The sequence below is a fragment of the Schistocerca nitens genome, chromosome 10 (genome assembly GCF_023898315.1).
Source record: "Schistocerca nitens isolate TAMUIC-IGC-003100 chromosome 10, iqSchNite1.1, whole genome shotgun sequence".
Lineage (NCBI taxonomy): Eukaryota > Metazoa > Arthropoda > Insecta > Orthoptera > Acrididae > Schistocerca > Schistocerca nitens.
In genome coordinates this window covers 216,237,051-216,261,494 of record NC_064623.1, presented here as the reverse complement: position 1 = coordinate 216,261,494, position 24,444 = coordinate 216,237,051, and the positions used below count along the sequence as shown (strand labels likewise).

The following is a 24,444-nucleotide window of genomic DNA, read 5'->3' as shown; positions in this document are numbered from 1 at the left end:
TGATGTTGCAATAATGTCTAAATACTGTAGGTGCACAGGCAGGCTGAAAAATGAACACAGTGATGACTGTATTGCTAATTATTATGGTAGTAGTGGTGGCATGGAGGTTGCTGGGGTGAAGAAAATTTTTCATCGCTCTTCACAGTGGTATAATGTTCGCTATGTCAAATATCTGGGAGATGGTGACTCTAAAGCATTCAAAGAAGTTTTGGAAAGCAAACCATATGGGAACAGTGTAAATATAAGCAAACTTGAATGTATAGGACATGTGCAGAAGAGAATGGGTGCCAGGCTGAGAAGGTTAAAATCAGTTATGAAAGGGAAAAAACTAGATGATGGGAAAACCTTGGATGGCAGAGGAAGATTGACTGATTCGATAATAGACCACATTCAGAACTGCTATGGCCTTGCAATCAGGCAAAATACAGGCAATCTTGAAGAAATGAGGAGAGCTATATGGGCTTTATATTTCCACACCGCATCCACGGATGAGCATCCACAACATGGTTTGTGCCCCAAAGGTGAAAACAGCTGGTGTAAATACAATAGGGGACTAACAACAGGAGAGAAATACATTCACCACCACAGTCTACCATCAGCCATCATGGCAGAAATAAAGCCCATTTTCAGAGATCTGGCTGACAGAAGTCTTCTGATGAAATGTCTTCACGGAAAAACGCAGAACCCCAACGAGTGCTTGAATAGTGTGATATGGCATCGTCTCCCAAAAACAGTGTTTGTCGGAATTAGTACACTACATTTTGGTGTGTATGATGCTGTGGCAACCTTCAATCTTGGAAATATAACTAAATGCCAGGTCCTTCAAAAGTTGGGTATGTGTGTTGGTTCCCGTACGGTACGTGCTATGTTCTTTTTAGATCAGCACAGACTAAGGCATGCTGATAATATAATCAAGACATTAGTGAAAAAAGCAAGACAGGTGCAGAGGGGTGCCAAAAGAAGACTTGAAGATGATTATGAAGACTGTGAAGGGGGTATTAGCTACGGATCAGGAATGTTTTAATCTTCTTTCTCCGTTTCCCGTAAGTTTACTTTTTACTTCATCTAGGAACATTATCTCAGGTACTGGTCAACCTAGAAGTCTGAAATTTTTATGACGTAGTGACATAGGTCCCTATTACATACTGAAACAACGATTTTTTAATTACTTGATTTACAAAAGACTTAGGGGTGATAGTCTAGTAAAAAGCGATGGAAAAAATTTACTTAAAAATAAATGTACAATATCTCTGTAAGAAAATACTTTGACAATAAACTGTTGTTTCAGTATTGTTGTAACATATGAATGCACATACAGTAAAATTTTTACCTCTCTGTCTCCAGTAGTTTGTGAGAAAATGTTCCCTATAGTAGGCATATATTAACATTGCGGGGATAGGTGATTCCGTATCCCCTTAAGGGATCAGACGGAAAGCATAAAATGTTCTCGTTCTCACCTAACATGGTATTCTAATTACAAACAACAGTAATGAAAATTCCTAACTCAAACACAGCATAATTTTTCTGATCGAGCTATGTGTGATGCATGAGCATACTGCAGGGATTTCATCGTGTGGTTGGATACTGTAGCCACTGAAGGTATCAATTACAGTCAGTCGTCTGGTATTGTCTTAGCTCCTTCCTTATCCGAATCCGAGAAATACATTTCAATTCTGGAACTGTCATCTGCTACGTCGGTAACGAGTCGATCAACAACAGAATCCACGAAGCCACCCAAGTGCCTCATTTTGTCCTCTTGTTTTACGACGTGCCGTTCTGTGTTCCGCCAGCGTTCGGCAGTGACGTTTGAAAAAGCTGCGTGCGTTAGTTCCAGTACGTCTCGCAGCGTAGCAGTCTTGTTATTTCTCGTGACAAGTCCCTTAACTTGGCACCAGATCAGTTCTGTTGGGTTCATATTGCAATGGTACAGTGGCAAATTTAAAAATGCGACATTAGAATGGTGTGCTCGATGATGTGAAAATGATTGTTTTTCTCGTTTCTATGACTTCGTGTGAGACTACGTCTGTGGTATAAAACAATGGACACAGTCCAAATAAAAAGGTATTTGGTTTTTCATTTTTGTCCTAAAAATTAAACGGTTATGTCTTCCTAATTTAAGCAACCTTTATTTACATAATTCAATAAATATCGATAGTTAAGAATTTATGTTTGAAATGCAAACACAAATTTCGCGAGCAATATGTAATTAGCAACTATAAGACGTACATTATTCATAAAAACGATGATGAATTTTGCAATTACCACAGGTAGGTATTTCAAATTGAACGAAAAAAAGGATGACTAAGGCAAGACCTGATCCAGCGATCCACGAACACCACCAGTTTATCAATCTACTATGCTACCGAGTCCGGTATACATCAGGTGTGTATTTGTATCTCAACTCAAATACGGCCCCACGGAAAACTTCAAAGCCGATTTTTTCTGTAAATTTGTGAAAAACATTAACAACAACGTATTTCTGGGCACTTTTAATCGTGTTCCACACGCGTGTTTCACTACGGAGCAGAAAACGGCCTCAACCATTTTCCCACTGCGTGTTAACAGCGCGTCCATCAGAGCACAACAGTACACAGACTGACTATACGCGAGTTTTTTAATAAAACCTACATAGCTAAAGTGTGGTTAAGAAAAACGGTGATGGCTGATAACACATTAGAATATCTTTAAGTTTCATTTAACGTAACTTAGTAATAAGATATCTAATACATAAGTAGGATCTACTTCCAAGAGCGTAACAACACCAGTATACGTGAGCTACGGCTTCTGACCAATCATTGCGGTTGAATCTATTTGTGATGAACAGGATACAAGACACATTTGGAGTAACCTGCCTTGATGCCCATGTACAAAAGTTAACACGTTTCTCATAATCGTTTCCAAGCAGCTTTTGATGAAGAGAGATGTGACTGGGATGAAACCTATGTCGATGGAGAATGCATAAACACTTGCCTTATGCTCATCCCACTTTCTAGTGCGATTGCGCGCGATCTACCGTGCGGATCAACTGCAACAGCAGTAAGGATATCAATTTTCCCCTCTTCTGCATTATCCCTGTTTGATCTCTTGTTTATAATCCTGTATTCACCTGCCCAGAACTCCTGCTCCTTCTGCCGCCGAACTTCACTAACTCCCGCTATATCTAACTTCAACCTATCAATTTCCCTTTTTAAATTTCTGACCTTCCTGCCCGATTAAGGGATCTAACATTTCACGCTCCAATCCGTAGACTGCCAGATTTGTTTCTCCTTATGATAAAATCCTCCTGAGTAGTCCCCGCGCGGAGATCCAATTTTAAAATTCACGTGTATACTGTCATAATTGATGCGTTCTGCATTAGTAAACGCATCGTCTTGTCCCATATCCAATTTTTGTAACGCTTTTTTTTTTGGTCGGTTTTATGAAACAAAGAGGAGAACGTATTTGACGACAGCGTCTCTGGGGCTCGAAAATGCGTGCGGAACGGCCTGATGGCTATCTTCAGTGCTATTTAACTAGGAAACGGCGCAACGTATCGACCTTTTTTCTTAGCAATTATTTCCCAGCACAGTCTACCGTGTAACATCCTTACAAGCTTTTCAGACTGTTTCTGACCACCCTGTATAAAACGAATTCTGTAAGTCATCAAAGTTTTGAGGGTTTATTTATATACTCAAACATCGACACATTTCTGTACTTGGCACATATAAACAACAAATAAATAAGCATAATATAGAGTTAACACAAAATCGTCTGCCATCAAACACAAGTTCACTTTACATAAAAGTCCACGACATTTTTAGGCTACACCTGTATAGTTTACCGAAAACTGCTGTGTTTGATTTACATATACAAAGAATTTAGCATGACAGAATAATTTTTCGTAAGGTGCTTCGCCTCCAGGTGGCCCCATAGAAGAATTTCCAGCCGAAGACAGCGTGTGTAGACGTGAAGCGCCCGTTACACAGGTATACAGCGTCATAAAGTTTTTATTGGCGAGAAAGTGGCCACTAAAACATAGTTACGTTACCTCTAAACCCTTGAGATGACACCAGAAGCCTAGCCAGGCGCCCACTACGTCAGTTGAAACTACATTTACGCCTCAGAGCAAATATTACATGAATATTTCACGTGCATAAGTTGGTTCCCCGAGAACACGGACTCAAGAACATATAGTGAAAATTTCGATTATTTGCCGTGAATGTAAATTATACAAACGGGTATCCTCACAGTTAGTACTTTTGGTAACCAAAAGTCATGATTTTTCGCATGTATCTTGATAACGGATAAAGATTTTCGAAAACGGGAAACGCGTTTCTGGATAAATGCCTAAAAAATGTGAGTTAACATTTGAGCCGTTTTCTATGGTTGGTTATTTAGATAACTGCAGCCCACAATGCAAAACCGTTAAAAACTGTTTTTGCGGCATAAGTATGGTAACTTTGAACCTCTGGAGCTCGGTAATGGGTAATGGTATCAAAAAAAGTTTCAAAGTTCCACCAGAATATCATCTTAAGAACACATGATAAAAATTTCGACGATCCACCTTGAATATAAATTAAAAAAGCGACCATCCCCACAATTACTTTTTTTCAAACCCATAAATCGTGATTTTTCGGGCGTTTCTCAGGAAACGTCCATCTACAAATGATTGATGCCTAAGGCCCGTCCTAGACCATATCTAAGGCAAAAGAACCGACAGATTTTTTTCAATTTGCACGGGGTGGAGGAAGTGTGTCATGTTTAAATTATGACCTTTCTTCCGTTCATCATAAGAATAAACCTGATGTAAACATTGCACTATGTATTCTTCGCGTTTGCTGGAACCTCACTGGACTTCCGTTTCACGTGGGACTGCAGCCAAGCCGTCTCGAGTACCGTCAAGTACGATAATAAGGCTACCTTTCGTGCTGTGCGTTACGCATAGAACTACTACGTGACAATACAGGACAACAGCTTTACCGGCGCATTTAACTTGGACAGCACTCGCGGGTCAGCTGGTACAGCTAGCCTGCAGTGACGTGGCCAGCTGCAGTTCACACGTAAAAAGAGACGAGCAGAGGAGCAATACAGCTTCGAATCTCATTTAATTTTTAAGCAGAATGAAAAAACACACTGCAAATCTTCCGCGATACGGCTCTTAGACGACTAGACGAAAACCACAACACGTTATCGGTTTTAGCTAAGGTACTATTGTAATTAAAAACAAGAATGATGAAAATTCCTTACTCGACGGCAGGGTAATTTTTTTCTGCATAAGCTGTGTGTAGAGTAGCCAACGGCGTTGCCGCAGTGGTAACACCGGTTCCCGTCAGATCACCGAAGTTAAGCGCTGTAGGACTGGGCTAGCACTTGGATGGGTGACCATCCCGTCTGACGAGCGCTGTTGGCAAGCGGGGTGCACTGAGCCCTTGAGAGGCAAACTGAGGAGCTACTTGATTGAGAAGTAGCGGCTCCGGTCTCGTAAACTGACATACGGCGGGCAGAGCGGTGTGCTGATCACATGACCCTCCATATCCGCATCCAGTGACGCCTGTCGTCTGAGGATGACACGGCGGTCGGTCGGTTCCCGTTGGGCCTTCATGGCCTGTTCGGGAGGAGTTTAGTTTCAGTTTAGTTCTGTGTGTAGCGTAAGAGAGTATAGAAGGATTTCACCGTATAGTTAAATATAGAAGCCACTGAAGGTATTAATTACAGTCAGTCGTCTGGTAATCTCTTAGCTCGTTCCTTATCCGAATCGGAGCAATACATTTCAGCTCTAGAAGAGTCACCTGCTGTGTTGATAACGAGCCTGTCAGCAATAGAATTCACGAAGCCAACCAGGCGCAGCATTTTCTCTCCTTTTATGACGAGCCGTTCTCTATCCCGCCAGCGTTCGGCAGTGACGCGTGAAAAAACTGCATGCGTTAGTTCCACTACAACTTAACAACATTGTTAATTCTCGGGACAAATTCCGCAGCTCGGCTCCAGATCAGTTCTGTTGGGTTCACATTGTAATGGTACAGTGGCAAATGTAAAAATGCAGCATTTGTATGATGTGCTCGATGTTGTGAAAATGATTACTTATCATATTTCTACGATACTTATCTACCTCTGTAGTATAAAACGATGGACATAGTCCAAATAAAGTTGATTTGATTTTTCATTTTTGCCTTGAGAAATTAAATTGTTACGTTTTGTTAATTTAAACAACTTTTATAAACACTCTTTCATAAAACATCGATAATTAAGAATTAATATTTGGAATGGAAACAGGAATTTCACGTACAATATGTAATTAGAAACAAGGAGACGTGCATTATTCATAAAAATGATGATGAATTTTATAATTACGAGGTGTAGGCATTTCAAATTGAACGAGAAAAAAAAGTCATACCGTGGAGATTTGAACCACCGCACAAAAACAATACGTGGATCATATTCCATTTCGCAACCGACATCGCTACACATGTAATCTAAGTTACGTTACCAACTGAATTACATACGACCGAGAAAACTTCAATGCCGATTATCTCCGTAAATTTATGAAAAACATTAAGAGCAGCCTATTTCTGGGAACTTTTTAACCGTGTCCCACGCGCGTTTCACTACGGAACAGAAAGCAGCCTCAGCCATTTTCATAAGCGCATTAGCAGCGCAACAATCAGAGCACAACGCTGCAGAGGTTGTGACTGTACACGATTTTTGAAATAAAAACTACATAGCTAAACCGTGATTAAGAACAATGTTGGTGGCTGCTAATACATTTGAATATCTTAAAGTTTCATTTAACGTAACTTAGTAACAAGATATCTAATACATAAGTACGACCTACTTCCAAAAGCGTAACAACACCAGTGTACGTGAGCTACGGCTTCTGACCAATCATCGCGTTTGTGTTTGTGTACATCAGGTTTCTCTTGTGATGAACGAATTATAGATAGTGTAGGATAGGTACAGTATATCCCTTCTTCCGATTACCAGCGAGTTGCAGTAAAATAGTCGTCCGAAATAAGCTTTACAGTATGCATTAAAGTACAATGGTACTTACCAGACAATTTTTTAGGCCTGGCAAGACAAAGATTGCGTTTTGTATTTTCCTGATTTTTGGTTTGCCGTAACATCGCTATCAATGGATTTTGTTCCATGTATCATCTGTGAGTAATCTGTGACATATTTACATTGAGATAAAAAAATAAAACACATCGAAAATCTGTGATGTATATCGATTACGCTCCCCATTCATAACCTTTTCTGAAGGTACTGACGTGTGTAGAACATTCGTGAAGGTCTTGTGAGTTATTTGGCAATCTAACGTACGTTAAGGTAATTTTCTATTTCCAATATTATATTGTTACGACAAAGCTTTCTGACACAGTTTTTTTTCTGCATTTTCGCAGTGTTATCCCCGCTGGAGTGGAGCAGGACAGCAGAAGTTACGGCAGTGGCTCTCTACTTACCAAGAGTTGGCGGACACCACCGTGCAATGCTCCACGAAGGAGGTAACACAACATCTCATGTACAGCTACCCCATCTATAAGAGGATATTTGCATATTTCCAGGACCTGAAGGATGACAAAGAAGAGGAGAGTCCTGGGACTCTGCATTGCTGCAATGTGTGTCGTAAGACGTACCCAAGCAGGTAGGTCTTGAAGAAGCACATCCGTCTGCACAGTACTGACCGCCTCTATGGTTCCGAACCGTGTCAGAAGACGTTCACAATCAGCAGTGCTCTTGTGTGCTTCTGCACACGGGAGAACGTCCCTACACTGTGACGTGTGTCAAAAGACGTTCGCGTGTCGGAGCAGCTTAAATAGTCATTGGCGAGTACATACCGGTCAGATAGATTATATAATGGTAAGACAGAGATTTAGGAACCAGGTTTTAAATTGTAAGACATTTCCAGGGGCAGATCTGGACTCTGACCACAATCTATTGGTTATGAACTGTAGATTAAAACTGAAGAAACTGCAAAAAGGTGGGAATTTAAGGAGATGGGACCCGGATAAACTGACTAAACCAGAGGCTGTACAGAGTTTCAGGGAGAGCATAAGGGAACAATTGACAAGAATGGGGGAAAGAAATACAGTAGAAGAAGAATGGGTAGCTTTGAGGAATGAAATAGTGAAGGCAGCAGAGCATCAAGTAGGTAAACAGACGAGGGCTAGTAGAAATCGATGGGCAACAGAAGAGATACTGAATTTAATTGATGAAAGGAGAAAATACAAAAATGCAGTAAATGAAGCAGGCAAAAAGGAATACAAACGTCTCAAAAATGTGCTCGACAGGAAGTGCAAAATGGCTAAGCAAGGATGGCTAGAGGACAAATGTAAGAATGTAGAGGCTTATCTCATGAGGGGTAAGATAGATACTGCCTACAGTTCTAAGCAAAGAAGGGAAAGCAGAAAGGTGGAAGGAGTATATAGAGGGTCTACACAAGGGCGATGTACTTGAGGACAATATTATAGAAATTGAAGAGGATGTAGACGAAGACGAAATGGGAGATAAGATACTGCGTGAAGAGTTTGACAGAGCACTGAAAGACCTGAGTCGAAGCAAGGCCCTGGGAGTAGACAACATTCCATTAGAACTACTGACGGCCTTGGGAGAGCCAGTCATGACAAAACTCTACCATCTGGTGAGCAAGATGTATGAGACAGGCGAAGTACCCTCAGACTTCAAGAAGAATATAATAATTCCAATCCCAAAGAAAGCAGGTGTTGACAGATGTGAGAATTACCGAACAATCAGTTTAATAAGATACAGCTGCAAAATACTAACGCAAATTCTTTACAGACGAATGGATAAACTGGTAGAAGCAGACCTCAGGGAAGATCAGTTTGGATTCCGTAGAAATGTTGGAACACGTGAGGCAATACTGACCCTACGACTTATCTTAGAAGAAAGATTAAGAAAAGGCAAACCTACATTTCTAGCATTTGTAGACTTAGAGAAAGGTTTTGAAAATGTTGACTGGAATACTCTCTTTCAAATTCTGAACGTGGCAGGGGTAAAATACAGGGAGCGAAAGGCTATTTACAATTTGTACAGAAACCAGATGGCAGTTGTAAGAGTCGAGGGACATGAAAGGGAATTAGTGGTTGGGAAGGGAGTGAGACAGGGTTGTAGCCTCTCCCCGAAGCTATTCAATCTGTATATTGAGCAAGCAGTAAAGGAAACAAAAGAAAAGTTCGGAGTAGGTATTAAAACCATGGAGAAGAAATAAAAACTTTGAGGTTCGCCGATGACATTGTAATTCTGTCAGACTGCAAAGGACTTGGAAGAGCAGTTCAACGGAACGGACAGTGTCTTGAAACGAGGGAATAAGATGAACATCAACAAAAGCAAAACGAGGATAATGGAATGTAGTCGAATTAAGTCGGGTGATTCTGAGGGAATTAGATTAGGAAATGAGACAGTTAAAATAGTAAAGGAGTTTAGCTATTTGGGGAGCAAAGTAACTGATGATGGTCGAAGTAGAGAGGATATAAAATGTAGACTGGCAATGGCAAGGAAATCGTTTCTGAATAAGAGAAATTTGTTAACATCGAGTATAGATTTAAGTGTCAGGAAGTCGTTTCTGAAAGTATTTGTATGGAGTGTAGCCATGTATGGAAGCGAAACACGGACGATAAATAGTTTGGACAAAAAGAGAATAGAAGCTTTCGAACAGTGGTGCTACAGAAGAATGGTGAAGATTAGATGGGTAGATCACATAACTAACGAGGAGGTATTGAACAGAATTGGGGAGAAGAGGAATTTGTGGCACAACTTGACTAGAAGGAGGGACCGTTTGGTAGGACAAGTTCTGAGGCGTCAAGGGATCACCACTTTAGTACTGGAGGGCAGCGTGGAGGGTAAAAATCGTAGAGGGAGACCAAGAGATGAATACACTAAGCAGATTCAGAAGGATGTAGGCTGAAGTGAGTACTGGAATATGAAGAGGCTTGCACAGGATAGAGTGGCATGGAGAGCAGCATCAAACCAGTCTCAGGACTGAAGACCACAACAACAACAACAACATACATATAATCAATTCATGACACCCATCTTTACAAATTTCCTTTTTCTGGCGGACACACGTCCAGTTCGCCCGCTTATAGTGACCTCTCAAAGCTCCGCCATCTCTCTCCCCACATCCACCACTGCTGGCGGCTCACCTCCAACTGTGCAACGCTACTCGCTGTTCCCATCCAACTGCCGAACACTACACAAGCGAATATTCCAACAATGAGTCCAACCAGCCACAGACTGCACACAGCACAGTCAGTGATTTTCATACAGAGCGCTACGTGGCGTTACCAACATAAAAACCTGAACAGCCTACTTACACTCCAGCAGGGGGCACAGGATCCCGCCATGCTCAATGATTCGTCTACGACGCCTTCATAGCCCCACTCCTCGGCGCCTGCGCTTTGTAGCCAGCCAGCACATATATTGGCGCGCCACTGCAGCAACTAGTCAGTAAGCACCTGGAGATGACGAGCAGCTGTCTCGTTAAAATATTGCGCAGCTTTCACCAGATTATCCGACACGATGCCCATGAACCATTGAAGCTGTTTTGGTATTCATAGGAGAAAAATTTGTGTTGGAATCTTCGTGAAGAGATCTCACTGCAACGAAAAATACCTATGTTTTAATGACTAGCATTGCCACTCACTTTTAATATCGGTGACTTTCTTTGCTCTATTTCGTGATAATACATAAGGAGCTGTCTTTCTGCGAACTTTTCAATGTCCTTTTGCAATCAAAATCGGTCAAAGTTCCACACAATGCGGCCAACTGTTTTCTAGATTTCCAGGATGTTTTTTGACATCATTTCTCACAAACGGGTTCTAATCAAATTGTATGTCTAAGGAGTGTCCTCACTGTGTTACTAGATTGGCGATTTCCGGTCAGAAAGGCCAGAGTAGCGCACGAAACCAAAGTTATACCTGGGCTACGCCAAGGAAGTGTTATAGGCTCTCTATAGTGCTTAACCTGTGTACCCGCCAGGGTAGCCGCGAGGGCCACGCGCTGCTTCCTGGATTCGGGTAGGCGCGCCGGCCCCGGATCGAATCCGCCCGGCGGATTAGCGACGGCGGCCGATGTGCCGGCCAGGCTGGATGTGGCTTTTAGGCGGTTTTCCGCATCCTAATAGGTGAATACCGGGCTGGTCCCCGCGTCCCGCCTCAGTTACACGGCTCGCAGACATCTGAAAGACATTCACACTATTTCACGATTTACAGTAGACACAGACAACTGGGGTACACTACTTCTGTCCCGGGGGATTATGGGGTGGCGGCAGGAAGGGCATCCGGCCACCCCTTACAATTAGCCATGCCAATTCCGTACTTAACCCTGCCGACCCTGCGCACATGCGGGATAAAGGCGGTAGCGAAAGAAAGAAAGGAAGAAAGATAGTGCTTAATCTGTGAAAACTATTTAGGAGACGATCTGAACAATGTTCTTAGATTGTTTGCAAATGTTGCCATCGTTTGTTGTTGTTGTTATTGTGGTCTTCAGTCCTGAGACTGGTTTGATGCAGCTCTCCATGCTACTCTATCCTGTGCAATCTTTTTCATCTTCCAGTACCTACTGCAGCCTACATCCTTCTGAATCTGCTTAGTGTATTCATCTCTTCGTCTCCCTCTACGATTTTTACCCTCCGCGCTGCCCTCCAATGCTAAATTTGTGATCCCTTGATGCCTTAAAACATGTCCTACCAACCGATCCCTTCTTCTAGTGAAGTTGCGCCACAAGCTCCTATTCTCCCCAATGCTGTTCAATACCTCCTCATTAGTTATGTGATCTACCCATCTAATCTTCAGCATTCTTTTGTAGCACCACATTTCGAAGGCTTCTATTCTCTTCTTGTCTAAACTATTTATCGTCCACGATTCACTTCCATACATGGCTACACTCTATACAAATACTTTCAGGTTTCGTTTATCGTCTTGTAAAACCATCATAAGCTCGAAACGAATTACAAAATGATTTAACAAGAGAGCAACTTGTGGCAATTGACCCTAACACTAAAAAGTGTGAAATAATCCACGTGCATACTAAAAGAAGCCAGTTAAATTTCAGTTACACGATAAATCGCAGAAATCCGAAGTTGTTAAATCCATTGAATACCTAGGGTTTACAATTAAGAACAACTTAAATTGGAACCATTACATAGAAAATGTTGTGGAGGGGAGGCGACTCAAAGACTGCTTTTTATTGGCGGAACACTTTGACAGTGCAACATCGCTCCTAAAGAGGCTGTCTACAGAACGCTCTTTCGCCCTCTTCTAGAATACTGCTGCACAGTACGGGACTCTTACCAGACAGGACTGATGAAGTTCAAAGAAGGACAGCTCGTTTGGTATTATCACGAAATGCGGGAGTGAGTGTGTGTATATGATAAGCGAGTTGGGGAGGTAATCATTAAAACAAAGGCATTCTTTGTGGGGAAGTCTTTTCACAAAATTTCAATCACCTACTTTCTCCTCCGAATGCCAAAATCCATTGCCAGGAAAAATAGCACGCCTGGAAAGATGACGCCGATTTTGATCCGATGGCGGCATATGCCACCTGGGAGATAGCTGGTGTACTGACAACGGTTTCAACGCCGTGCGCCAACACATAGCATAGTGGCATAGCTGCCAGAGCGCCGCCTGTGTCTGCCCTTTAATAGGAAATGCTCACAGCCGAAAGGCTCAGTGTGTGGTGTAAACGTGTGAAGCAAGCAGGCAACCGTGCCATGGAGAGGCACTCGTGCTTCCTACAGCCAACTGAGCGGATCCGAAAGGTGGCAAATTGTGGCCTCTCAAGTGGCGAGTTGGTCCTTTCAGGAAATTGCTACACGAGTTGGACGTGCTGGGTCAGTTGTTCAATGATGATGGTATCTGTGATCGCGTGAACATTTCTCACACCCGTAGGCGAAGTCCTGGACGGCCGCGAAGCGCAGACGCCATCCAGGACCGTCGTATCGTAAGGGCAGACAGCTACCACAGTACTGATAAGAGAGCTCGTGAGCCCAGACGTGTCAACATGAGCCATTGTGAACCGGGGACTATGGGCGCACACACCTCTAGCCCATCTTCCACTCGTGCCACAGCATCGACATGTAGTGTTCGGTTGCTGCCGTCAGAGGACCACTTCGGAGATGGAATGGTGCGCCGTGGTCTACAGTGATGAACGCAGGTTATGCCTGCACACAAGTGTCATTTGCATGAGTGATGTAGACGTGGAGAGTTCTGTCCCATGGACTGCATTCATCTGGTTCCACCACAGCCTAATGGTATGGGGTGAGATAAGCTACAACTCTCATTCCCCTTTGGTGTTCCTGGAGGGGACGCCAGCCAGCGCTTGGTACATACAGAATGTTGTTAGACCTTTTTTTTGTGGTTTTAGGTCGCACAACTAGAGTGGTCATTAGCGCCCAGACTAAGTTATGGCCGGCCGGAGTGGCCGAGCGGTTCTGGCGCTGCAGTCTGGAACCGCGAGACCGCTACGCTCGCAGGTTCGAATCCTGCCTCGGGCATGGATGTGTGTGATGTCCTTAGGTTAGTTAGGTTTATGTAGTTCTAAGTTCTAGGGGACTAATGACCTCAGCAGTTGAGTCCCATAGTGCTCAGAGCCATTTGAACTAAGTTATGAATGCACTGCGAGGCACAATGTTAAAACAGCAACTAAAAAGGACAACACTATAAAAGGCACATTAACAGGCAAGGGATTAAAAGAAAACAGCATAATCAAATGTCCGTAGACAGGTTTGTCAAGTGGATAAAACGAAGAACGTGAGCAGCTGCTCCTGGGTCATCCGCTAAAATGGCATCCAGAGTGCATGGCAGGCCAAGATCAATGCGCAGTGTGTTAAAATTCGGACAGGACGTTAAAATGTGGCGGACCGTCAGCAACTGCCCACATGGGCAGAACGGCGCCGGCGCAGCCGTCAGCAGATGGCGATGGCTGAACCGGCAGTGTCCAATTCGTAACCGGGCCAAAACTACCTCCTCCCGCCGAGAAGGGCGTGAGGAGGACGTCCAAGCCACGGGAAGAGGTTTCAAGGCCCGAAGCTTGTTGTCTGTAAGTGCAGCCCAATCGGCATGCCACAGCGATAAAATGCGCCGACAATTGACCCTGCTACAATCTGACGAAGGGACACAACAAGAAGCTGTCCGAGGCTGGAGGACCGCAGCCTTGGCCGCGGCATCTGCAGCTTCATTCCCAGGGATACCGACATGGCCAGGAACCCACATAAAGCTAACCGGAGAACCGACGTCCACCAGCTGCCGAAGAGAGCGTTGGATCCGGTGCACGAAAGGGTGAACCGGGTACGGATCACTGAGGCTCTGGATAGCGCTCAGGGAATCGGAGCAGATGACATATACAGAATGTCGGCGGCGGCAGATGTAAAGAACAGCCTGGTAGAGGGCAAAGAGCTCAGCTGTCAAGACCAAACAATGGCCATGGAGCCCCGACAATAAAAGAACACCCGACACCGTCATTGGTCATAGAGCCATCTGTATAGATGAAGATCGTATTAATCAACTTCGAACGAAGTTCGACAAACCGCCGGCCGCGGTGGTCTAGCGGTTCTGGCGCTGCAGTCCGGAACCGCGGGACTGCTACGGTCGCAGGTTCGAATCCTGCCTCGGGCATGGGTGTGTGTGATGTCCTTAGGTTAGTTAGGTTTAAGTAGTTCTAAGTTCTAGGGGACTTATGACCTAAGATGTTGAGTCCCATAGCGCTCAGAGCCATTTGAACCATTTTTCGACAAACCGTGAGCGGTATACCGAAGCTGGGGTAACCTCCTTTGGGAGCGAGCTGAGGTCAAGGTGAGCGCGAAACTGAGCATGGAGCCAGGGTTGTTACACCCGCTCTTTTACCGTTCTGTTGTTCCAAGAGGCTAATGCTAGCCCACACATTGCCCGTGAAACTCAACATGCTCTGCCAGACGAGCAGCAAGTTCCCTGGACAGCACGATCTCTGGACTTGTCTCCAATTGAGCACAGATGGGATGTGGTGGGGGACGAGAAATGGCTTGTGCGACTCGTTAGCCATCAACTCATACAGAACTACGTGAACAGCTCGAGCAGGTTGTTGGTCGATTTGATTGAGGGGGCCAAACAGTGAGGTCATTGGTCTCATCAGATTAGGGCAGGATGGGGAAGGAAGTCGGCGGTGCCCTTTCTAAGGAACTATCCCGGCATTTGCCTAAATCGATATAGGGAAATCACAGAGAACATAAATCGGGATGGCCGGACGCGGGTTTGAACCGTCGTCTTCCAGAAAGCGAGTCCAGTGTGTCGACCAGGTGTGGTACAACGTACCCAGGAGTTTCAGCCGTCTGTTCAGTCGATTGGACGCCAGAGTGAACACCTGCATTGCCATCCGTGGAGGCTACGCCACATACAAATACGTGTGTGTCAGCACGGTTCGATACCTGGTACCTCAGAACCGCTTGTGCTATTGATCTGTAAATGTAATCATTTCGTGCGCTCGTTATGCACTGTTGCAACAATCTCGAGTGAATTGGAAACCTCTAAAAGGGTGTATAAATTTTTTCTGGCGTTCTATTTTGTCGACTCCCACCTACATAGGGAGAAACGACCATCTTGATGAAACAAGGGAAATCAGAAATCGCACAGAAACATTTGTGTATTCAATTTCCCCACGTGCTGTTAGAAAATGGAGCTGTGGACAATTTGCCTGAAAGTCGTTGTACACATCCTTTGTCAACAGTTCAGTATGAATTGCAGACTAATCATGTAGATGTAGATAGTAATCCTTAGCCATCCTCTTCATGTCCCGGCTCATGCTCCAACTCCAACACCAACATCCTGGTTGGCAATGAGATGTTCAACCCTGATCTACCTTCCTTCCTCTGTTTCTTCCTTTAGTCCAGTGGTCGTCGAAGTTTTCCGCTTAAGAGCCAATGCTGATATTGGGAAGCGGCACATCGGGCGCATATCTGCCGATCTCATTAATTTTTAGCCTATTCGTGTTGGTATTTTATGAGCCCCCAGTAGCCTAGTTAAAGTAAGGGCGGTATATGGTCACCAGTCCCCAAGTATTGATTGAAGTCGGCACCATTCAGAACGCTTCGCGTCGACTGTTCTGTATTTCACATTGCTGACACTCTCAGCGACTCCAGAGTAATGGCACCGCCAGTCCAGTACGAGACACGATCACAAATCATTTCTAAATGTTTTGAATGTCATTTTTGTTCTTCTCGTTGCTTTGTATTACAACAGCCTTAATTTAATTCATATTCCTTCCTACAGTAGGCCTATGTGCCATATTTGAAGAAGACCGTCTTTATAATGGACATTCACGAATTTAGGTTACCTCAGTGTCAAAATTTATACTGTAGCAGCTGATCGGTACGAGTCGCACATGCCCGTGGTTTGTCAGTACCGGAAAACAAACAATAAAACTTTCCACCACTCACATACTCTAAGCCTAATGCTCTGCCCCTGTGGTAAGCAGCCAACTTTATTTATCTCATGCCCGAATTCGCCAACGTCAATTAAAATTAAGCACACCTTAAGATGTTACTGTCTCTCTAAATATTTTTGTAACTGACGAGGGAAACTACCTTCTTATGATGCTCTCAACGTTTGTTGACCTTTTTGATTCGGCTGTTAGTTGCTAGATACTATTGTAACACACGGCTAAGAACCGCAGGCCACTCCAGTACTTGGTTCGAGCCGCAAGCGACCTTCGAGCTGCAGCTCGACGATCGCTGCTCCAGTTCTTCAAGAGGGCCGAAGCAGGGAAATTGTGTCTGTGAACATCACCAATGTGGAACCTTGCATCGGTGGGTTGTCACTGCCTGTAAGTGTATGCTGTACAATACGCAACATGTTTTGTTTTGAAGGACGATGCGTCATTGTGTAGGTATTTCTGTCAGCAAATACTCCACAACTGTTTTTGGTGGAAATAAAATGTTATTTTCTGGCTGTGTTATGTTTTCGAGGCTTTGAGGGGGACTATAAATTCACGTGTGAGTCAGTGTTCTCCGATTTTGCTACACATCTCCCGCTGGAGATGCTGTTCGCTTTTATATAAATTTTCTCTTTTACGGGAAATTATAGTTGCGAGGCAGTTTGTACTGTGGTTATGTGTTTTTGTTGTGGTCTTCGGCCCACAGACTGGTTTGATGCCACTCTAGTCCACCGTATTCTGTCCTACACAAGCCTCTTCATCTCCAAATGCGAGGGTTGGAACTCAAGTGGCAACTATTTATTCACAACCGATACAAAAGAGTTACATGTTTGCACCTGTTAATGACCTTCAAAGTAGTCACCAGCGTTGTGTAGAACCCGTTGCCAGCGATGTGGAACGCGTAGTATCAGGATGTATACGCGGACAAGGAAAAAAAATAATTCCCGGATTTTTCCCAGATTTCCCGTTTAAAAATACTCTTTCTCCCGGGTGAGTTAAGTGACATAATACTTTCCCTCGGAACTGTAAAACGTATCAACCCTTTGAATGGTTATGTTTTATACACCAGCGTAGAATTTCCTGGCACTTTAAAAAACGAAACTCAGGGGAAAAAACACGGTTTGGAAAGTTCCCTTTCCGAAATTCTTCCCTGTTTCCTCTAAGGAAATTATCGAATTTTGTGACCCATTATCTTGGAAACTTTTTAAGACACCAAATTAAAATTTTCCATAATTATTGAATGCACCTTTGTAGATACACTGAAGTAGAATTATTACTAAAATTGTATTGTGGGGCATGTTACTTCTTTTTCCAAACACTCAATGTTTTGACAGAATTTTGTAAATAAGTGAACATAAAAAGACAATAACAGGATATTTTAACTGTTCTAGTTCCTTATGTGCTGAATCTCACACTTGGCATGCTATGAAAATTTCATGTCTATACCAGTACTTTTTTAGAAAACAGGTCATTTACTGTAATGTAGTTCAGAGATATTGAGGTTTAAAACTTTTTTTATTGCAAATTCTTATACATTTCTGCGTCTTTTATGCACTAGAATTGCCCTGACCCATAGTCTGTGTCTTCCTCAGTGTCACAATAGCCCAGTGCCTACCTTCTCCTTTTCTTTCTTGCTTCTTTCCTTATTTGCTGAGCAGCTAACTCTGCTTTACATACATGAAGCTCATGTAGAGCACTTGCTTGCGAAAGGCAAAGGTCTCGAGTTCGAGTCTCAGTCCGGCACACAGTTTTAATCTGCCAGGAAGTTTCGTATCAGCGCACACTCCGCTGCAGAGTGAAAATTTCATTCTGGAAACAAGCAGAAAACACTGAGGTACCCCCTTCAGTGCATGCGTGAGTTATCGCTACTTAGTGCACATGCACGAATTGACGGCAGTTTAGAACTGTTCTCTGTTGTGGCGAGCGGATGTCTGCTAATCTTCGTAGTTTCATCCGTTCTACCGTTGGATGGCTGTCGCGCTAGACCAGTACCGATCGCGCTGGATCGTCGTGTAATACCCACTTTACACGCCGTCATTTGGAAGAGTGGCTGCACAAAGGATGCACTGCCCACTGATGCAGGCCAGTGTGGGCAGGATTATGCTGTGTGGTACAGTGAGTTGGACTTCCATTGGATCTGTGGTGGTAACCGAAGGAACCAAGACAGCAGTGAATTACGTCAACATCACTGCGGACCGCCTGCATCGCTTCATGCTTGAAGTCTCCCCTACAGCGATGACATCTTCCAGCAGGATAACTGTCCGTGTTTCAAGGTCATAATCGTGCTGCAGTGGTTTGAGTGGCATTATAGTGGACTGACACTGACGTCTCGGCCAGCAGATGTGCCTGGCCTGTACCCATTGGAACGCATATAGGGCGCCAGCTGCATGCCGTAAAGCACCAGCCCGTAATTTGTGAGAATTACTTGACCTGTACAGAGACATCTGATGCTACATACTTGTAGATTCTCTGTTGTACTGTGTTTGAAAAGTGGAACGACACGCTGTTCAGCAGGTGGGCATAATGAAATGAAATGAAATAAGCGTGTGGCATTGTTGGCTGGGAGGCCTCACCCGGGGAAGTTCGGCCGCCGAGTGAAAGTCGACACTACATTGGGCGACGTGCGTGCCGGTGATCAGGGTGAAATGATAATGACAACACAACACGCAGTCCTTGAACGGAAAAAAATCTCCAACCCGGCCGGTAATTGAACTCGGGCCGACTGCATGGGAGACAAGCATTTTACTTTTTTTTGCATTCTTTTTCGTTGTTTATCGTTGGGTTCGGTCATTGCGGAAGTACATGACATCCGTTTAAGTTCGTTTTTTGATCCTTCCACTCAGTTTTTTATTACAGAGGCCAACCAGCTCTCTGACCGAACACGCTGAGCTACCGTGCTGGCGATACTCAGCTAAGGACATAATGTTTAGGCTGATCGGTGTACTAAAAGCACATTCCAAGAACATGCATGGCGTAATATATCGGCATGTCAATGGTAAAACAATAATTTTACAGGTCATTATAGACAGTGTAGCGTATATACATGTTCGTGCTCGTTGAAAAGCCGCATACAGACTGCGGTCGGGTAGTAAACATGACACATACCACGATCAGACACCAAGCGGCACCACAGAAGTAACGAACAATTACGGCGTCTGTATAACACCTGAGCGCAAATACAGGATGTACATAAAGTCCAGGAACACTCTCAATTATTTATTGCACAAGAACTAAACATTGTACAGATGTCATACATTTTGCATTTTGAAGAGAAATTCTGAAAGTTTTTTTTTACAGACATTCGATATGCGAACCATGAGTGACCCGGCAGACGTCAATACGGTAATAGAATTCTCGCCATACCCGCCCCAGCATGGCATCGTCGACTGTGGCAGTCGCTTCCCGTGTTCTCTCCCAGAGCTCTACTACATCACGTGGTAGAGGCGGTACGTACACCAGATCTTTAATGTGTCCCCACAGAAAAAAAGTCACACGGAGTGAGATCTGGTGATCGGGGAGGCCATTTCGAACTCCAACAGACAGAAAGTTCGCTCGGCACCTGAACTCGCCATGTTTGCGACTAGCACTGTCAGCAAATTACCAAACTACGCTGTGGCGGTATACATGAAAAAAACTTTCAGGATTTCTCTTCAAAATGGCATAGGTATGATATCTGTACAATGTTCGGTTCTTGCGCAATAAATAATTGAAAGTTTTCCCGGACTTCATGTACACCCTATATAAATCCACGTGGAGGATGTTCGGAAATTCTAACTACAGTCTTCTAGGTCTTGTAGAGGGGAGTGAATACATAATATTTTGGACAGGAATCCATGTCCGGAAATGTATCGTTTCCATGGCACAGGCGTTCGGAAACATGTTTGCTAGTAGGTATGCAGTAGGAAAAAAACGTGTGTGAAATCTTACGGGACCTAACTGCTAAGGTCTTCACTCCCTAACCTTACACACTACTTAACCTAAATTATCCTGACTGGGTGTTGTGTGATGTCCTTAGGTTAGTTAGGTTTAAGTAGTTCTAAGTTCTAGGGGACTGATGACCATAGATGTTAAGTCCCATAGTGCTCAGAGCCATTGGAACCATTTTTGAACCTAAATTATCCTAAGGACAAACACACACACACCCATCACCGAGGAAGGACTCGAACCTCTGCCGGGATCAGCCGCACAGTCCATGACTGCAGCGCCCTAGATCGCTCGGCTAATCCCGCGCGGCGTATGCAGTAGGATAATCATGGTAGAGGGGAGGGGTGGTTTTGGTTAAGTCGGATTAGCTGATATCATTTGATGTAAGTCCTACCTCTCAGACCTGGTTCGACCCTCATTTACGCGTACGTGAGGTATAGAACAACATGTTTGACTGCACACTTGCAGATTACACCGACATGATTCTTCTGAATGGCGAAGCTCACGGCAATGAATGAGCTGCTGCTCGATCTCCACAACGTCCGACTCCATCGCGATTTCTTAGTGAAATTGTGAATTACGAGAAGTAGTGGGTCACGTTTCATCAGTTATGTGTAAAAGTGGTCGCGTTTCCAACACGTTTTCAAATGGTTGTAGCACGGAAACGGTACATTCCGGACATGGGCTCCAATTCAAAATACCCGTATTATGTACTCACTCGTCTCTAACAAGTCCTAGAAGTTTGTAACGGGAATTTCTGAACATCTTCTACATGTTTACAATGTAACTATACAGAGAATGTCCAAGTCTTTTAATTTAAAAAGCAACTTTTTCATTTTTTTAACATTTTTAAAAACGTTTTTTAAGAGATTGCTTGTTATACAAAAGGATTATACTCTGATTTGGATCATTCTCTGCACAATTGCGCTGTAAAACTCTATATAGATTTGTATTTGTGCTTAGGCTTTATACGGAACTCTGTATTTCAGTTTATTACTAGTGCGGGGCCACTGGCTGTCTGACTGTGATACCTGCCATGCTTACTACCAAATCATAGTCTGTATGCGGCTTTTAAGCTAGCATGAGCACATATATACGGTGCACTGTGTATGATACATTCTATAATGATTCTTTTACTTCTGACATGCCGATATACTGTGCCATACATGTTCTTGGAATGTCTGTTTGTTACATGACACAAATTATTGTACACATGAACGACATGGTTTTTGAAGTCTATTGTGTAAGCTAGGTTATGGATCAATATTATGTTTAAAATGTTATGTAGACATCTCATACCCACTTTTGTGCTTGCTCAGTCTATGCTTTACAGATCCAAAGACGGCAATATAATTTTCCAAAGCCGGTAATAATCTGAATAAACGCTCTACTAGAGTGATCATGGCATTTTTGAAATTTGTTACTTTCATTTAAAATCAATCTATATCGCCCCCAAAGTGGAATAATGCCGAGGCTAAATAAAATCGAGGATGGGCTATAAACTGTTTCACTCCACTCTTGTCTACTGCTTCCCATTCATATCCTTCAACTCTTACAACTTCCATCTGGTCTCCGCACAAGTTACAGGTAATCTTTCACTCCCCATTTCACTGTCTTATTTTTATCCCTGGTGCCTTCAGACTTTCAAAGACCGTATTTCAGTCAACATAGGATGACCAGACGCCCCGGTTTTGGGCAAAACAGTCCTGGTTTTCACATAAATTTCCTGATATAAACGTCCTGGTGCGCCGAGGAACAAAATGCGTCCAATGATATTTCTCATTTAACTAAATATTTCTGAAAAACAGTTTTCCTAAAAGTAGAACGTTGTCGAGACATATACTTTTACAATACCCCCTATAGGCCTATCGCATTTGATTTCACTTGTCTCATGCTGAAAGGGAGAGTAAGAGATATGTTTGAAAGAAAAGCAGGTATTACCTACGCCCGCCTCTGACTCGCCAACCTTTCGCTTTACAGTCCTTGAGACAAGTAACGAAACCAAACCAGGTGTAAAGGAGCGCCACTTAACAATTTCTCCTAACGGTACTCCAGCTGTATGGAAGTTAATTTTGCGAAGAATGTGAGCAATGCAGTGGTGTTAGCACTACTACTTGAATATTGTTTGCCATCTATGCATGCTTGCTCTAACTAAATCTTAAATTGTAGTATGAAATATGTAATTTGTCTATGGTTACTGATTAGAAATATTACACACTTTTTAGGATTAACAAATTGTACCTTACTACCTTGTAAGTAACTAAGCTTGCATAAAATATATCCAGGCTACTACAATAAAAAGTATGTATCAGCATGTTTTATTTCTGAAGAAAAAAATTTTTTTATGTGTAATGCACCTACATGTTCCTTTCCCATTCACAAAAAAAAGAACATACTTTCAGTGGGTTTTTCAAATGCTACATCCTCATGCTGATTATCGATTTGAAAATACCGCAATAACTGACAAGGAAGGTAAGCGTGAGAATAGGAATGGATTTAGATATAAAGTATAAAAAACAAGTGTCTGGTGTTTTTCTCTTTGAAATCTAGTCAGTCTATGGCAACATTGTGTTCATAGATGCACAGAAATCAGTGGGAGCACACTTTCAAGTTAGTAAGACACATTCTTGTCTCCAAACTTCCCAGAAGTTTAGCCAATTTCATATCTGTGGTATGGCGTTAATCATCATTATTTACTGTGTGAAGTAAAAATCCTGTGTGTGAAGCACTACGGTCAGTGACACTCGAAGTGCCGACAGACACCTGCCAGTATATGAAGCAGCAGCCACACGTCTGACTGCTGTGTGTGCTCCCCACAGTTGTTTCTCTGGCTGGTAGCTGGTCATAATATACTTACGAGCCAAAACAGCGCGACCACTGGCCCACCACGCGACTGAATGGCGCCTGGTGACGTTGCGGCCTCGTGACATCATAAGCAGAGGAGAGCCAATTGGGGAATTGTTCTAATGACGATACGGGCCCAAATGGGACGTAAGCACCACTGTTACAATTCGACACCCAGGAATGAGCGTCTTGGCAACCGTGAAGCTGAACAGCTGTTTGTACGCTGCTGGCATGAAGGAAAGTAGTTGAAGAACAGTGAAAGCACAAGTAGGTGTCAAGGTATTGGATGTCTGCGTCTCATCACAAAACGTTGATATTGGAGGTTTGCCCACTCTGTAAATCAGAACAGGCAACAATTTGTGCTAAATTTCACACCTACAATGTTGACACAGGCACAAGTGTTCCAGAGAACACCATTCAGCACATGTCATTGAACTGGAGCTCTGAAGCAGGTGATCCCCTGTATGTTCCCATGCTGATCCAGAGACCAGTTACAACTACATTGGATGTGGGATCATCGAGATTAGGCTAAATGTCAACAGAAATGGTCGCCTGGTTGGATGAATCGTATGTCCAGATACACCGTCATCCTGGCCAAAGGCTCCTTGGAACGTCCATGTGCTACAGATGCAGGTCACTGGAGCCAGTATGGAGAGGATACACCGGGGCATCAGTGGGACGGGAGGGAGAAATCTAAGACAGTGTGACAGCTATGGTCTACACGAACTTTATTACAGACCAACTTCGTCCTCTCATGCTCAATGTCCCCGCACACCCACCCCACCCCTGATGGTGATGACATCTTCCAGTCGAATAACTGTCCGTGTTGTAAAGTCGGGAAAGTGCTACAGTAGTCTGAGAGGCATGATAGTGAACTCATGTTTTGGCTAGCAATTTCACTTGATCTGAACCCAGTGGAATATATGTGGGACACTCTTCAGTACCAGTCATATTGTTTTGGCACATCAGCATGTGTGTGTGTGTGTGTAGGTGTAGGGATGAGCATGTGCACACATGCCTCATAGTTAGCTGATGGCCTTGCCTTGTAGAATACATCGTTCTCATCTAATCAGTTAAGTTAAGCAATATTGTGCATGGCCAGTGGTTGGATGGGTAACTTCCAAGTGTTGTTGGTATTTTTCCCTTACCTCTGTGGCAAAACATAGAGGCGACGATATAAAATCTGTGATCACCAGCCTTTGCACCAATGACCTAGATTAAATTCCAAACTACTCCACAGGGTCTCATGAAGTGAGGGCATATGACCCTCTTGATGCGGGT

At 43.5% G+C, this 24,444-nt stretch overlaps 1 pseudogene; it reads left to right on the top strand.

The window, feature by feature from the left end:
- Positions 1-5,271: 5,271 nt before the first annotated feature.
- On the top strand, positions 5,272-5,389 carry LOC126210751 (5S ribosomal RNA; annotated as a pseudogene).
- Positions 5,390-24,444: the final 19,055 nt, after the last annotated feature.